Here is a 15,588-nt window from a genome sequence, read left to right as displayed (position 1 = left end):
AGCAGAAAAAGAAACCAATTGAAGTCAATGGGAGGTTTTTTTTTTTTCAGCACTGAAATTCCACACCAAATTCCTCAATATTTTCCTCCATGTGAATGGACCCTAAGGGTAAGTTCACACTGAGTTTTTTGCTCAGGATTTTAACACGGAATCCATGTCAAAATCCTCCTCCAAAAACCGCCTCACAATAGAGTCATATGTAATCCGCTAAGAGTCAATAGGAGGCGGAAAAACCGCTAGCGTTTTTTCCAAGGTCTATACACTGTGCTGGAGTAAAAAAAAAAAAACAATAACTAAAAACACCTCAAAAAACGCTACAAAAAAATGCCTCGTTAAAAAACCGCTTCAAAAAACCATTTTCTAATTCCTGAAGTGAATTTTTTCCTCTCCAAAATCCTTGCCAAAAAACTCTGTGTGAACCCAGCCTAAGATTACAGGTACAGGGAAAAAAAAATTATAATTTAATAAAAAGTGCAAAAAACTTTCCTAAAAGTCCCAAGCATGTGGGTTGGGAAACTTTGTTTTACGTGAATTAAAATCAATAATTGTTTTATGAATGACTATCCCTTTTTTGGGTCATATTTAAAGAACTGTCCTGTAGCGTTGCCAAGACAAGGCAAATTATTTAATAAATTATTAAATTAAATATAATTACACCTAATTAATTTAAAGTAAAAGAGAGATCGTTTAATTTAATTTAAAAATCAATCCAGGTAATATTTATTAATAATATAAGTGAAATGCCAAGAATAGAGACATTTTGTGATTTGGACAATTGAGAACAATACTTCTGATGAATTCCATCTTTTAGTATGAAAAATGTTTTGTAATATATATTTTCGTAGTCATTTTTATTAAAGGGTGTGCTGTTCTGCAGACATATACATTTTTTAATGTTCGGTGGGGCCAATTTTTTTTTTATTGATTTTAATGTGGTTTGACCAATTTAAATGTAACATGATTTGAAATTTTTTTATTAAATGTGTGGGTTTGCCATCTTTTTATTTTTGCTAACTTATTTGTATGTTTTTTTAAAATAAAGATTTTGTTTGAATATAGAATGTGATGTGGGCATTTATTTAAGCTGTTGAGAATTTTAGGATTGGTTGAACCTCATTTCTATAAAGTTGTGAGGTTTTTAGATTTTCTAATGTTTTTTGAATTTTTGCACTGAAAAATTCTTACTCCCATATTGTGTAAGCGATCTTATTATTATTATTATCATCATTATTAACAATAATAATAGTAATACATTTTAATTATATAGCGCCAACATATTCCGCAGCACTGTACAATGCATAGGGTTCATGTGCAGACAAAAAGACACATTACAAAGAAATAGTCACTTCACACAATGGGACTGAGGGCCCTGCTCACAAGAGCTTACAATCTATGAGGTAGAGGGGGTGACACAAGAGGTAGCAGGGGCGTTATTGCTTATGCAGAGGTCAGACAATTTTGTAATAGAGGTTACTGTCATTATAAAAACATAAAACTATATGAGCCATCACCAGTCATGTCCTTTAAAGGGATTCTATCATTAGAACCCCATTTTTTTAATATTAACACATAGAAATAGCCTTAAGAAAGGCTATTCTTCTCCTACCTTTAGAAGTCTTCTCCGCGCTGTGGTTTCGGTGATATTCCCAGTTTTCTGCGGTATGCAAATGATTCTTCTCGCAGCACTGGGGACATCCCCAATGCGGCTTGAAAAATCTCCAGCACCACCTCATCTTGCTCTGGAATGCCTCTCCGTCACGTCTTCTTCTGGTGCTGGTCTTCAAAATCTTAAGCATACACAATTGGCTCTGCCATAAGGCTTGAGGCAGAGCCAACTGTGCATGTCCGTGGCCATTTTCTTGTGGCCGCTTACACAGTACGCTCAGGGTGAGTAATATTAAATATCTATAGATATCCATCCCACTCTGCTCACATTTGCAGAAAGTGGAGAATACGTCACAGATCTGGCAAGCTATCGCACATTTGGTGCAAGAAAGGGCCCACCAACTGTGTGCCAAATTGTCACCCATCTATGCCAGAAAACCAGCATAGATGGGAAAATAAGTTTCCCCTGTTATGTCTTACAAATCTATCACATACTCTACACTAGTGTCTACTGTAAATTAGAGAACAGTAAAATGTTCGAGATTCGATATTCGTTTCGAGTAGCCCCTCAATATTCGACTACTCGAATCGAATATCGAACCCCATTATAGTCTATGGGGGGAAAATGCTCGTTTCAGGGTTAGGCAACGTTTGATCAAATTATACTTACTAAGTCCATGAGTGAGGGTCGGGCTGGATCCTCCGAGAAGTCTTCTCCGTGCAGCTTCACTGCAGCGTCTTCCGGCTCTGAATTCACTCTGCTAGGCATCGGGCCTGGGCAGAACCAACTGTGCATGTCCGCACTACAAGCGGGCATGCGCAGTCGGCTCTGCCCATGCCCGATGCCAGGCATAGTGAATTCAGAGCCGGAAGACGCTGCAGTGAAGCTGCACGGAGAAGACTTCTAAAGGTAGGAAAAGAACCAGCGTTGATTGGCCGACTGTATAGCATTCGGCCAATCAATGCTGGTTCTGTATCAAACTTTTCCATTCGAATAGCGAGCGGTACTCGATCGAGTACGAGTATTTCGAATACCGTAGTATTCGATTGAATACCTACTTGATCGAGTACTACTCGCTCATCTCTACTGTAGATGCCTTCATACACATACATAAACCTGGAAGAAACAGGGAATACATTAATCTTGCATTAAGTATGTACAGTAGATATGAAGTTTTTATCGTATGTCAATAAATGTTTTCGAAGTTGACCTCATTACAAGCAGTAAACAATAGTAAGACACACAAAGTTAAAACAATTATTTTTTTTCCGATGCCACTAAATACCGTACACACCATCATAGAAATAGTCCATCTGCAACCGAACCTTTCGATGGTGTAATTATATTAGTCTGAAATGAACGTCATTCTGCTTTTCCAGATATATTACTAATATTCCTAATTGGCATCGATGAATATTTAATTTCTTCCTGTTTTCTGCATGAATTAATTGAAAGATGCAATGTTTTCAACCATACAAATGTTCATTACCATTGCATATGTTTTACCCTGTCCCCGCAGCTGTTAATTGAATATGGTGCCAATACCGGCTGCCAAATAATTGCTTTATTACGTCTAGCAGGAAAAAGGACTAAATATTTGTATTACTAACAGTAATGTGCAATCCATAATGCAGACCTGGGAATATTATTACATTTTATGATGGGTGAAACTCCAATATTCCACCTGCGGCTATGTGTTGTGGCTTGATATTGCTGGTTTATGGCTTGTAATTACTTAGTAATGTGTGTTTCTACTTCATACAACTTTATTTTATGGGTTTGCGGCTGTCTGCTTTTATTAGAAATATAGTTTCTTTTTCTGACTTACGTCGGGGCTTTGTTTTTTAATAAAATCCTAATTTCATCCGAAAGGATTTGTTGTTACATTCTTATGTCCATAGATACTAAAATGCCAATAGATACAATGGTATTTCAGTTGATATGGCTTATAATTAGGACTTGGCGCGATAATCGTTGTGACCATGGAGACAAAAATGGTTCTAAGTCATAAATGGTTTCAAATATTACTAGATATGTTTCAAATTGACCCCTGTTACAACAAGTCTCATAACTGTGTATGTGGGGGGGAGGGTTGTGAGGGGGGTAACTATGTCTTCTCCTGGCTGCGGAATATGTTGGCACTAAAAAGAATTAGCTAAAAATTACAAATGGGTACAAATGAGCAATAATTCTCCATATAACATAAGGGCAATCTTGGTAGTCAAGAAAAGAGTTAAGATACCCAGTATAGTATGCTTACAGATTCTTCTTTTCAAAAAATCACAGTATACACATTATAGACAACAGTACATTCCTACACACAGTGATGTTCAATAACATAATATAATTGGATAAAAGTTGGGCCAAAACTGTATATCAACTGGGTAAGGCCTCGTTCACAGCTGTGTCAGAAATTTATTCGGGAAAGTCCGCATGGGGACCCCCCGAATGGACTACCGAACACATTTGCAAGAAGTGTGCAGTGAAAGAACACAGTTCCCCATAGACTACAATGGGGTCCGTGTGCTAGCCGCGAGATCTCTGCAGGGAACATGCAGACAGGAAACTACTTCTCAATCTACTTTCCTGTCCATGGAGATCTCACGGCAAGCACACGGACCCCATTATAGTCTATGGGGTCCGTGTGTTTTCACTGCACACCACTTGCAAATGTGTTCGCTAGTCTGTTCGGGGGGTCCCCATGCGGACTCCCAAATGGATTACCAAACACAGGTGCGATCCAAGGGTAACAGTATACACCAGGCACATCATGTCTCAACACAGAAATTGGGAGTCTTCAGGAAGGTAGTTATAATGTGCAGGTCATCCAAGGGATAAAAGTATACAGAATTACAAAAACATCACAGCTTTCTTCCAAAAACAGCATCACACCTGTCTACAGGTCATGTAGTATTGGAGCTCAATCCTATTTACTGAAATGGAGCTGTATTACCAGATACGACCCAAGGACACAATCCAAGTATTTCAATGTTTTTAGAAGACAAGAGCTTGTTCTGTAGACTATAAGGCAAAATTTGAACATGCTTTGGAAGTTTGCCCTTTCAAGTAAGATATTCCTTGAGAACAAGAAAATGTCAAACTTTTAGAGTCTGTGATCATGCGGAACTGAACAACTTTTTGCAGAGAAGTAGTAGGAAATTGGCTTTCAGAACTAACTTTCTGAAATGCATAGTGGAATGGCATTTTTGATAATAAAGGGCTATCTATGACATAGGCATTCTTATTATTTCAGGAAAAACATAAATCTGAGCAGCGCCTAGATGAGGACACTTTAATAAAAGACCTCAAATGGTTTTATTGCTACTATTTGCACAGATGTTAGCAAAGCCACTTTGAGTTACACAATAATATGTGAGCAAATCTTCTGCGTAATTTAGGGCACAGAACCAATCTGAGTCTATTGCACACATATAGCTTTCAGCTCCAATCACATGAGACTAAAGATTTTAATGTTTTCACATGTACTGACAGCTGGTAAAACATCATATCATTTTATTATTGTGCACAGTGATCTATTAGACCTTTAATGAAGACCTTTCACCACTTGGGGCACATGAAGTTTTATATACTGGTAGAAAGCTGACAGTGCGCTGAATTCAGCACACTATTGGCTTTCACGTTCTGTGCCCCCGGTGAGGAGCTATCGGTAACAGTACCGTAGCTCTTCACCGTCAGAAGGGTATTTCTGACAGTCAGTCAGGAAAGCCCTATCTCACAGTAGGGTCTATAGCATTGTACTGTGAGAACGGTGAGGAATGCCCCCTACTCCTGATAGTACTTGTCCATAGATGAGTACGGGGAGGCGTTCCTCACCACTCAGCGTCATCGCTGGGCGGTAAGCAACGTCCCCTCTCACAGCACAGTGCGATAGACACTACTGTGAGGAAGGGCATTCTTGACAGACTGTCAGAAACGCCCTTCTGACAGTGAAGAGCTACGGTACCGACACCAATAGCTCTTCATCAGGGAACAGAACAGGAAAGCTGAATTCAGCGTACTGTCAGCTCTCTAGCGGTATATAAAATCGCATGTGCCCCAAGTGATGAAAGGTCCTCTTTAAAGAAGCAAATTATAAATTACTTAAAACTGTTGCAAAACTCCAACGAAATGTTACTCATCTCAAACTTCCATACAAATCTTTTACAAAATGCATTTCTTACCTCCATAAAATATATACCCTGATTCTAATCATTGCTTGAGAGGTTTTCTGTTTTGAGCTGATTCTATGTTTTCTAACATACTTTATCAAAGGACACTACTGTTTAGTGTCCTTTGCTAGCATCCATCAGAAAATGTGAAAATCCGTTAAAAATTCCTTTGATTACAAAGGGATTTGATCTGTTGTCTGTTAGTGTCCATTTTCACCAAAACTTTCACGGATCCGTTATTTTGGTGGAAATAATGCGGGATGCAGGACTATTGGGTCCATTCAAAATAACGGACTTATGATGGATGTTAAGTGTCCATTGTTTTTTAACATTAATGTCTATGGCTAACGGACAGTAACGAACAGTAGTCCATTATGCTGTCTGTTAGTACTGGCCATTTTCTTCTGCGCATGCTCAGAGAACAGAACAAAAAAATAAACAAAATATGGACACCTATTATAACAGACATTAACGGACATTAACTATTTTATTATTAATCCATTAAATGGAATGGAATTGGAAAAATAATAAAATTGTTCCACTTTCTTACAGGTATTATGCTTCGCACCTACCCTAAGATGTTAATAGTGTACCTTTTTTTTGAGATACTATTGACCTACCCAAGTACAATCTTGTTCCAGCTCTTACAATCTGGCACCGAGTCCATAGATACATTACTTTAGCACTTCTTATATATGTGTTCGTGATTAATACAATCCATTGGCTACTTGGATTTTTCCAGCGAGCAGGGTTAATGTACTGCAGAATGCTCAGGATGCAGCTACCCCGTCGTCTCCCTTTGTGCTTAACCAGCTGACATATACTTTTACTTAAGGATGATTGAGCAAGTTCCAGGAATAAATCAACATCAGTCTGAGCGAATTGTTGTCTTTATATCAAAAACGGAGCCACCAGCAGAAAATGCTCCTTTATATTTGTTCAATTACCGAGATAGCGGAAATCACCTCAATACATGACAACTCATTTTAAATCCTAAGAATAAGTGAGGATATAATGTTATTTTCAGCTTAGAGCTAAAAGACAGAGAACAATGGAAGATGGGAATACATTGGAGCTTTAGAAACATTGCCGAGTTTGTACTACAGCAATGGGAAGGAGATAAAACACAGAATATGAAGATACCCGGCAGAAAATCATTTGTTACAACTGGTCAAAGGAATATATGATTAGGTAGGGCTACAAATTGATTTACATTTTATTCCTCTACTTGCCTGTACTACAGATTTTCAGAAATGTATATCATTATATATCAATGTATGAAGTTATTCAGGGAAATCTCCAGCCAACAGTTTCCCAACCATTGTAAGCTCAAGATCCTCAATTGATGCTCAAGCCTAAAGTTTAGCCACGTTATTTTAAAAAAGTTTCACAAAATAATTTATTTGTTATGAAATTACCAATAAGTAAAACAGAAACTGTACAACATTAAACCATTAGTTTGACAGAACTGAACTGACTTTGCTGTGACCACTGGGTCTTCAGTGTGTTAGGCCCATTGTTGTGGATTTTGCTGGGGGGGGGGGGGGGTTGAGCCAAAGTTAAGAGTAGCTACAAAAGGAATGGGAGTTATAAAGAAAGCTCTTAGCGTAAATTTGCATGTGAACACTTCCGCGCGGCTATCCGTGAGAGGATGCCAGTGCAGTGCACCAGCATCTAGTCACAGCATTCCACTCCGGATTAGGCCCAAAGAATGGGCCTAATCGGGAGGGAGGCTTGCGCCGCGGACGTCGCACCTGAGTCAGCCGTGGAATCCGTGGCATGATAGGGCAGCTCGCTTTTTTTTTCCGCTACTACCTTTTTGGAGCTGGATTTTGAGGCGATTTCCATGTCAAAACTTACTCCAAAAAACTCTGTGTGAACAGATCCTTATACTTCTACCATCTCCTGAATCCATTCCTGGCTTTGGCTCAAAAACCTGCAGCATGATCTGCAACAAAAAAAGCTGCATTTCGGGGTGCTCAGTGGTTAGCACTGCAGCCTTGTAGCACTGTAGTCCTCGGTTCGAATCCTGCCAAGGGCAAAAAAAACATCTGCAAGGAGTTTGTGTGTTCTCCCCATGTTTGCGTGGATTTACGTCCCATACTCCAAAAAGACATACTGATAGGGAAAAAAATGTACATTGTGAGCCCTATGTGAGGCTCACAATCTACATGAAAAAAAGCTGCATTTCCATAATGTGGGGCCTCAGCCTTATAGTCCTTGAGGTTCTGACCCTGGTGTTATGGTTACATGCATGGTGTCATTGGTGCACAGTAGTACCTAAAGTTGGCTACAGCTACATGTCAGGGTCTAGAAGTCACATTTTATTCCTGATCTATTGATAGGAGAACACTGCCTTAAAGTGGTTTTCCCAGTGGCGTAACTACCACCATAGCAGCAGAGGCAGCTGCCACAGGGCCCGGGACATTAGGGGCCTGGTGACAGCTACCCCTGCTACCTCCGCTCTTATCACAGACAAACTGTTGTAACTGCGATAAGATCGGGGGAAAGCTTGTAGAACCTGTAGATGAAGGACCTTGTGTGACGTCAGCCTTCACATGACTAGGTGGGCGTGTTTTTATAGCCCGTGCAGTCCTGCAAGAGATGAAGAGAAGGAGAGATGTGGTGCTAGGTACTGAAGGGGAGGGACAATGTAAGATGCAGCATGGAGAGTGTGTGTGTGTGTGTGTGTGTGTGTGTGTGTGTGTGTGTGTGTGTGTGTGTGTGTGTGTGAGTGTGTATGTATGTGTGGTGTGGAGCAATTGAGGAGCAACAGTAACCTAGGGGCAAAGATGGAGGGGAGGACATGAAAATGGGGGTAGAGATGAGAGGTGCATGAAACTGGGGGCAGATGGAGGGAGGACATGAAACTGGGGTCAGATGGAGGGAGGGTATGAAATGTCGTGTGACATCCGTGCGTTATTAAAGATGGCCAACACCACCATAGACTGCAGCGGAGCCAGAGACAGGTAAGTCTGTATCTCCCCTCGGTCTCTAATTATTATACTCTGGGGTCTGAAAATACCCCCGAGTATAATAATTGTTCATGGGTGTTTATTATGGGGCATAATCCCATGTGCAGGGGCCACAATGGAGTGTAATACTGTGTGCAGGGGCCACTGAGGGACATAATAGAGCGCGTAGGAATGCGGCGTGGGGGGGGGGGGGTTGGTCGGTCAAGGTCTTTGGTGTCGGTCAGGAAGGGGGGTGACATGTCAAAAGTTCACCACAGGGCCCCGCCATTCCTAGTTACGCCACTAGGTTTTCCCCTTATTCTTTATACAAGGGACCCTCATTAGTCAGGTGAACTGAAGACTTCCAGTTCCCCTTTGTGCTCATTGTGAATGGAGCAGTGCCATATAAGTAGAGATGAGCGAACAGTGTTCTATCGAACTCATGTTCGATCGGATATTAGGCTGTTCGGCATGTTCGAATCGAATCGAACACCGCGTGGTAAAGTGCGCCATTACTCGATTCCCCTCCCACCTTCCCTGGCGCCTTTTTTGCTCCAATAAAAGCGCAGGGTAGGTGGGACAGGAACTACGACACCGGTGACGTTGAGAAAAGTAGGCAAAACCCATTGGCTGCCGAAAACATGTGACCTCTAATTTAAAAGAACAGCGCCGCCCAGGTTCGCGTCATTCTGAGCTTGCAATTCACCGAGGACGGAGGTTTCCGTCCAGTTAGCTAGGGCTTAGATTCTGGGTAGGCAGGGACAGGCTAGGATAGGAAGGAGAAGACAACCACAACAGCTCTTGTAAGAGCTAAATTCCAGGGAGAAGCTTGTCAGTGTAACGTGGCACTGACGGGCTCAATCGCCGCAACCCAGCTTTCCCAGGATCCTGAATGGAATACACTGTCAGTGTATTCCCGTATACCCGATATATACCCCGATACCCGTTCCAACGGTGTGCCCCCCCACCTTCACCCCAGAAATACCCTGCAAGTCCCCTAGCAATAGAATTGGGGCTATATACACCCACAATTTTTACTACTGGTATACAGTGCCATTGTCTGACTGGGAATTCAAAGAATATATTGGGAATACAAATACCCTCATTTCTTGCTACTGCCATATAGTGCCAGTTTCTGACTGGTAATTCAAAGAATATATTGTGGTTACGTGCACCCACAATTTTTACTACTGGTATACAGTGCCATTGATTGACTGGGAATTCAAAGAATATATTGGGAATACAAATACCCTCATTTCTTGCTACTGCCATATAGTGCCAGTTTCTGACTGGTAATTCAAAGAATATATTGTGGTTACGTGCACCCACAATTTTTACTACTGGTATACAGTGCCATTGTCTGACTGGGAATTCAAAGAATATATTGGGGTTATAAATACCCTCATTTCTTGCTACTGCCATATAGTGCCAGTGTCTGACTGGGAATTCAAAGAATATATTGGGGTTACGTGCACCCACAATTTTTACTACTGGTATACAGTGCCATTGTCTGACTGGGAATTCAAAGAATATATTGGGGTTATAAATACCCTCATTTCTTGCTACTGCCATATAGTGCCAGTGTCTGACTGGGAATTCAAAGAATATATTGGGGTTACGTGCACCCACAATTTTTACTACTGGTATACAGTGCCATTGTCTGACTGGGAATTCAAAGAATATATTGGGAATACAAATACCCTCATTTCTTGCTACTGCCATATAGTGCCAGTGTCTGACTGGGAATTCAAAGAATATATTGGGGTTACGTGCACCCACAATTTTTACTACTGGTATACAGTGCCATTGTCTGACTGGGAATTCAAAGAATATATTGGGAATACAAATACCCTCATTTCTTGCTACTGCCATATAGTGCCAGTGTCTGACTGGGAATTCAAAGAATATATTGGGGTTACGTGCACCCACAATTTTTACTACTGGTATACAGTGCCATTGTCTGACTGGGAATTCAAAGAATATATTGGGAATACAAATACCCTCATTTCTTGCTACTGCCATATAGTGCCAGTGTCTGACTGGGAATTCAAAGAATATATTGGGGTTACGTGCACCCACAATTTTTACTACTGGTATACAGTGCCATTGTCTGACTGGGAATTCAAAGAATATATTGGGAATACAAATACCCTCATTTCTTGCTACTGCCATATAGTGCCAGTTTCTGACTGGTAATTCAAAGAATATATTGGGGTTACGTGCACCCACAATTTTTACTACTGGTATACAGTGCCATTGTCTGACTGGGAATTCAAAGAATATATTGGGGTTATAAATACCCTCATTTCTTGCTACTGCCATATAGTGCCAGTGTCTGACTGGTAATTCAAAGAATATATTGGGGTTACGTGCACCCACAATTTTTACTACTGGTATACAGTGCCATTGTCTGACTGGGAATTCAAAGAATATATTGGGAATACAAATACCCTCATTTCTTGCTACTGCCATATAGTGCCAGTGTCTGACTGGGAATTCAAAGAATATATTGGGGTTACGTGCACCCACAATTTTTACTACTGGTATACAGTGCCATTGTCTGACTGGGAATTCAAAGAATATATTGGGAATACAAATACCCTCATTTCTTGCTACTGCCATATAGTGCCAGTTTCTGACTGGTAATTCAAAGAATATATTGGGGTTACGTGCACCCACAATTTTTACTACTGGTATACAGTGCCATTGTCTGACTGGGAATTCAAAGAATATATTGGGGTTATAAATACCCTCATTTCTTGCTACTGCCATATAGTGCCAGTGTCTGACTGGTAATTCAAAGAATATATTGGGGTTACGTGCACCCACAATTTTTACTACTGGTATACAGTGCCATTGTCTGACTGGGAATTCAAAGAATATATTGGGAATACAAATACCCTCATTTCTTGCTACTGCCATATAGTGCCAGTGTCTGACTGGGAATTCAAAGAATATATTGGGGTTACGTGCACCCACAATTTTTACTACTGGTATACAGTGCCATTGTCTGACTGGGAATTCAAAGAATATATTGGGAATACAAATACCCTCATTTCTTGCTACTGCCATATAGTGCCAGTTTCTGACTGGTAATTCAAAGAATATATTGGGGTTACGTGCACCCACAATTTTTACTACTGGTATACAGTGCCATTGTCTGACTGGGAATTCAAAGAATATATTGGGGTTATAAATACCCTCATTTCTTGCTACTGCCATATAGTGCCAGTGTCTGACTGGGAATTCAAAGAATATATTGGGAATACAAATACCCTCATTTCTTGCTACTGCCATATAGTGCCAGTTTCTGACTGGTAATTCAAAGAATATATTGGGGTTACGTGCACCCACAATTTTTACTACTGGTATACAGTGCCAATTTCTAACTAGGAATTCAAAATGCGCAAGGCTCCCGGAAAGGGACGTGGACGAGGCCGTGGGCGAGGTCGGGGGAATGGTTCTGGGGAGCAAGGTAGCAGTGAAGCCACAGGGCGTCCCGTGCCTACTCCTGTGGGGCAGCAAGCATTGCGCCACTCCACAGTGCCAGGGTTGCTTGCCACATTAACTAAACTGCAGGGTACAAACCTTAGTAGGCCCGAGAACCAGGAACAGGTCTTGCAATGGCTGTCAGAGAACGCTTACAGCACATTGTCCAGCAGCCAGTCAGACTCTGCCTCCTCTCCTCCTATTACCCAACAGTCTTGTCTTCCTTCCTCCCAAAATTCCGAAGCTTTACAGAACAATAACCCAAACTGTCCCTGCTCCCCAGAGCTGTTCTCCGCTCCTTTCATTGTCCCTCAACCTGCCTCTCCACGTCACGATTCCACGAACCTAACAGAGGAGCATCTGTGTCCAGATGCTCAAACACTAGAGTCTCCTCCATCTCCGTTCGATTTGGTGGTGGATGACCAGCAACCCACCCTCATCGACGATGATGTGACGCAGTTGCCGTCAGGGCATCCAGTTGACCGGCGCATTGTGCGGGAGGAGGAGATGAGACAGGAGTTGGAAGAGGAAGTGGTGGATGATGAGGACACTGACCCGACCTGGACAGGGGGGATGTCAAGCGGGGAAAGTAGTGTGGATGTTGAGGCAGGTGCAGCACCAAAAAGGGTAGCTGGAGGCAGAGGCAGAGGTCAGCAGCTTAGGCGAAGCCAGGCCACACCCGGAATCTCCCAAGATGTTCCAGTTCGTACCCAGCCCCGAAAAACTCCCACCTCGAGGGCACGTTTCTCGAAGGTGTGGAGTTTTTTCAAGGAATGCGCCGAGGACAGATATAGTGTTGTCTGCACAATTTGCCTCTCGAAATTGATTAGGGGCTCTGAGAAGAGCAACCTGTCCACCACTTCAATGCGCCGTCATTTGGAATCCAAGCACTGGAATCAGTGGCAGGCAGCAACGGCAGGACAAAGGCCGCCTGCCGTTCACGCCACTGCCACTGCCTCTGCCACTGCCTCTGCCTCTGCCACTGCCACTGCTGACTGTGCTGGCGATGCACTCCAGAGGACGAGCCAGGACACCACTTCATCTGCCTCCGCCACTTTGTTGACTTCTACCTCATCCTCCCCTGGTCCTGTCTTATCTCCTTCTCCTGCACCATCAAAGGCACCATCAGGCGTTTCTTTACAACAACCCACCATCTCTCAGACATTGGAGCGGCGGCAGAAATACACTGCTAACCACCCACACGCGCAAGCCTTGAACGCCAACATCGCTAAACTGCTGGCCCAGGAGATGTTGGCGTTCCGGCTTGTTGAAACTCCCGCCTTCCTGGACCTGATGGCAACTGCGGCACCTTGCTATGCCGTCCCTAGCCGTCACTACTTCTCCCGGTGTGCCGTCCCCGCCTTGCACCAGCACGTGTCACTCAACATCAGGCGGGCCCTTAGTTCCGCGCTTTGCACAAAGGTCCACTTGACCACCGACGCGTGGACAAGTGCATGCGGACAGGGACGCTACATTTCACTGACGGCACACTGGGTGAATGTAGTTGAGGCTGGGACTGCTTCCCAAACTGGCCCGGTGTACCTCGTCTCCCCGCCTAACATTCCTGGCAGGGACACGAGAAGAACACCCCCCTCCTCCTCCTCCTCTACCGCCTCCTCCTCCGCCACCGCCACCGCCTCCTCCTCCGCCACCGCCTCCTCCTCCGCTGTTAGATTGACCCCAGCTACGAGTTGGAAACGTTGCAGCACTGGCGTTGGTAGACGTCAGCAGGCTGTGCTGAAGCTGATCAGCTTGGGGGACAGACAGCACACTGCCTCCGAGGTGAGGGATGCCCTCCTCGATGAGACGGCAATATGGTTTGAGCCGCTGCACCTGGGCCCAGGCATGGTCGTTTGTGATAACGGCCGGAACCTGGTAGCAGCTCTGGAGCTTGCCGGACTCCAACATGTTCCATGCCTGGCCCACGTCTTCAACCTAGTGGTGCAACGTTTCCTAAAGAGCTACCCCAATGTTCCAGAGCTACTGGTGAAAGTGCGGCGCATGTGCGCCCACTTTCGCAAGTCGACAGTAGCCGCTGCTAGCTTAAAATCTCTCCAGCAACGCCTGCATGTGCCACAACACCGGCTTTTGTGCGACGTCCCCACACGCTGGAACTCAACGTTTCAGATGTTGAATAGAGTGGTTGAGCAGCAGAGACCTTTGATGGAATACCAGCTACAAAACCCTAGGGTGCCACAAAGTCAGCTGCCTCAGTTTCACATCCATGAGTGGCCATGGATGAGAGACCTTTGTGACATCCTACGGGTCTTTGAGGAGTCCACAAGGAGGGTGAGCTCTGAGGATGCGATGGTGAGCCTTACAATCCCGCTCTTGTGTGTTCTGAGAGAATCCCTGATTGACATCAGGGATAACTCAGATCACACAGAGGAGTTAGGGATAGCATCCGATCCGTCACAGCTGGAGAGTAGGTCCACACATCTGTCCGCTTCACTGCGTTTAATGGAGGAGGAGGAGGAGGAGGAGGAGGAGGAAGAAGAGTTGTCCGATGATGTGATGGTGATACAGGAGGCTTCCGGGCAACTTCGAATCGTCCCATTGTTGCAGCGCGGATGGGTAGACATGGAGGATGAGGAGGAAATGGAGATTGAACTTTCCGGTGGGGCCAGAGGAGTCATGCCAACTAACACTGTGGCAGACATGGCTGAGTTCATGTTGGGGTGCTTTACAACCGACAAGCGTATTGTCAAAATCATGGAGGACAACCAGTACTGGATCTTTGCTATCCTTGACCCCCGGTATAAAAACAACATCTCGTCTTTTATTCCGGTAGAGGGGAGGGCCAATCGCATCAATGCTTGCCACAGGCAATTGGTGCAGAATATGATGGAGATGTTTCCAGCATGTGACGTTGGCGGCAGGGAGGGCAGTTCCTCCAGTAGGCAACCAAGTTTTCACCGGTCCACACAAACGAGGGGCACACTGTCTAAGGTCTGGGACACCTTGATGGCACCCCCTCGCCAAAGTGCCGCCACGGAGGGTCCTAGTGTCACCAGGCGTGAGAAGTATAGGCGCATGTTGCGGGAATACCTTTCCGACCACAGCCCTGTCCTCTCTGACCCCTCTGCGCCCTACACGTATTGGGTGTCGAAGTTGGACCTGTGGCTTGAACTTGCCCTATATGCCTTGGAGGTGCTGTCCTGTCCTGCCGCCAGCGTCCTATCTGAGAGGGTGTTCAGTGCAGCCGGTGGCATCATCACTGACAAGCGCACCCGTCTGTCAGCTGAGAGTGCCGACCGGCTCACTTTGATAAAAATGAACCACCACTGGATAGAGCCTTCATTTTTGTGCCCACCTGTGTAAAGCACCCCAACATGAAACTCCATGTCTGTACTCAACCTCTCCAATTCCT

This window comes from Leptodactylus fuscus, chromosome 2 (genome assembly GCF_031893055.1).
Source record: "Leptodactylus fuscus isolate aLepFus1 chromosome 2, aLepFus1.hap2, whole genome shotgun sequence".
NCBI lineage: Eukaryota > Metazoa > Chordata > Amphibia > Anura > Leptodactylidae > Leptodactylus > Leptodactylus fuscus.
Note: the sequence above shows the minus strand (reverse complement) of the source record.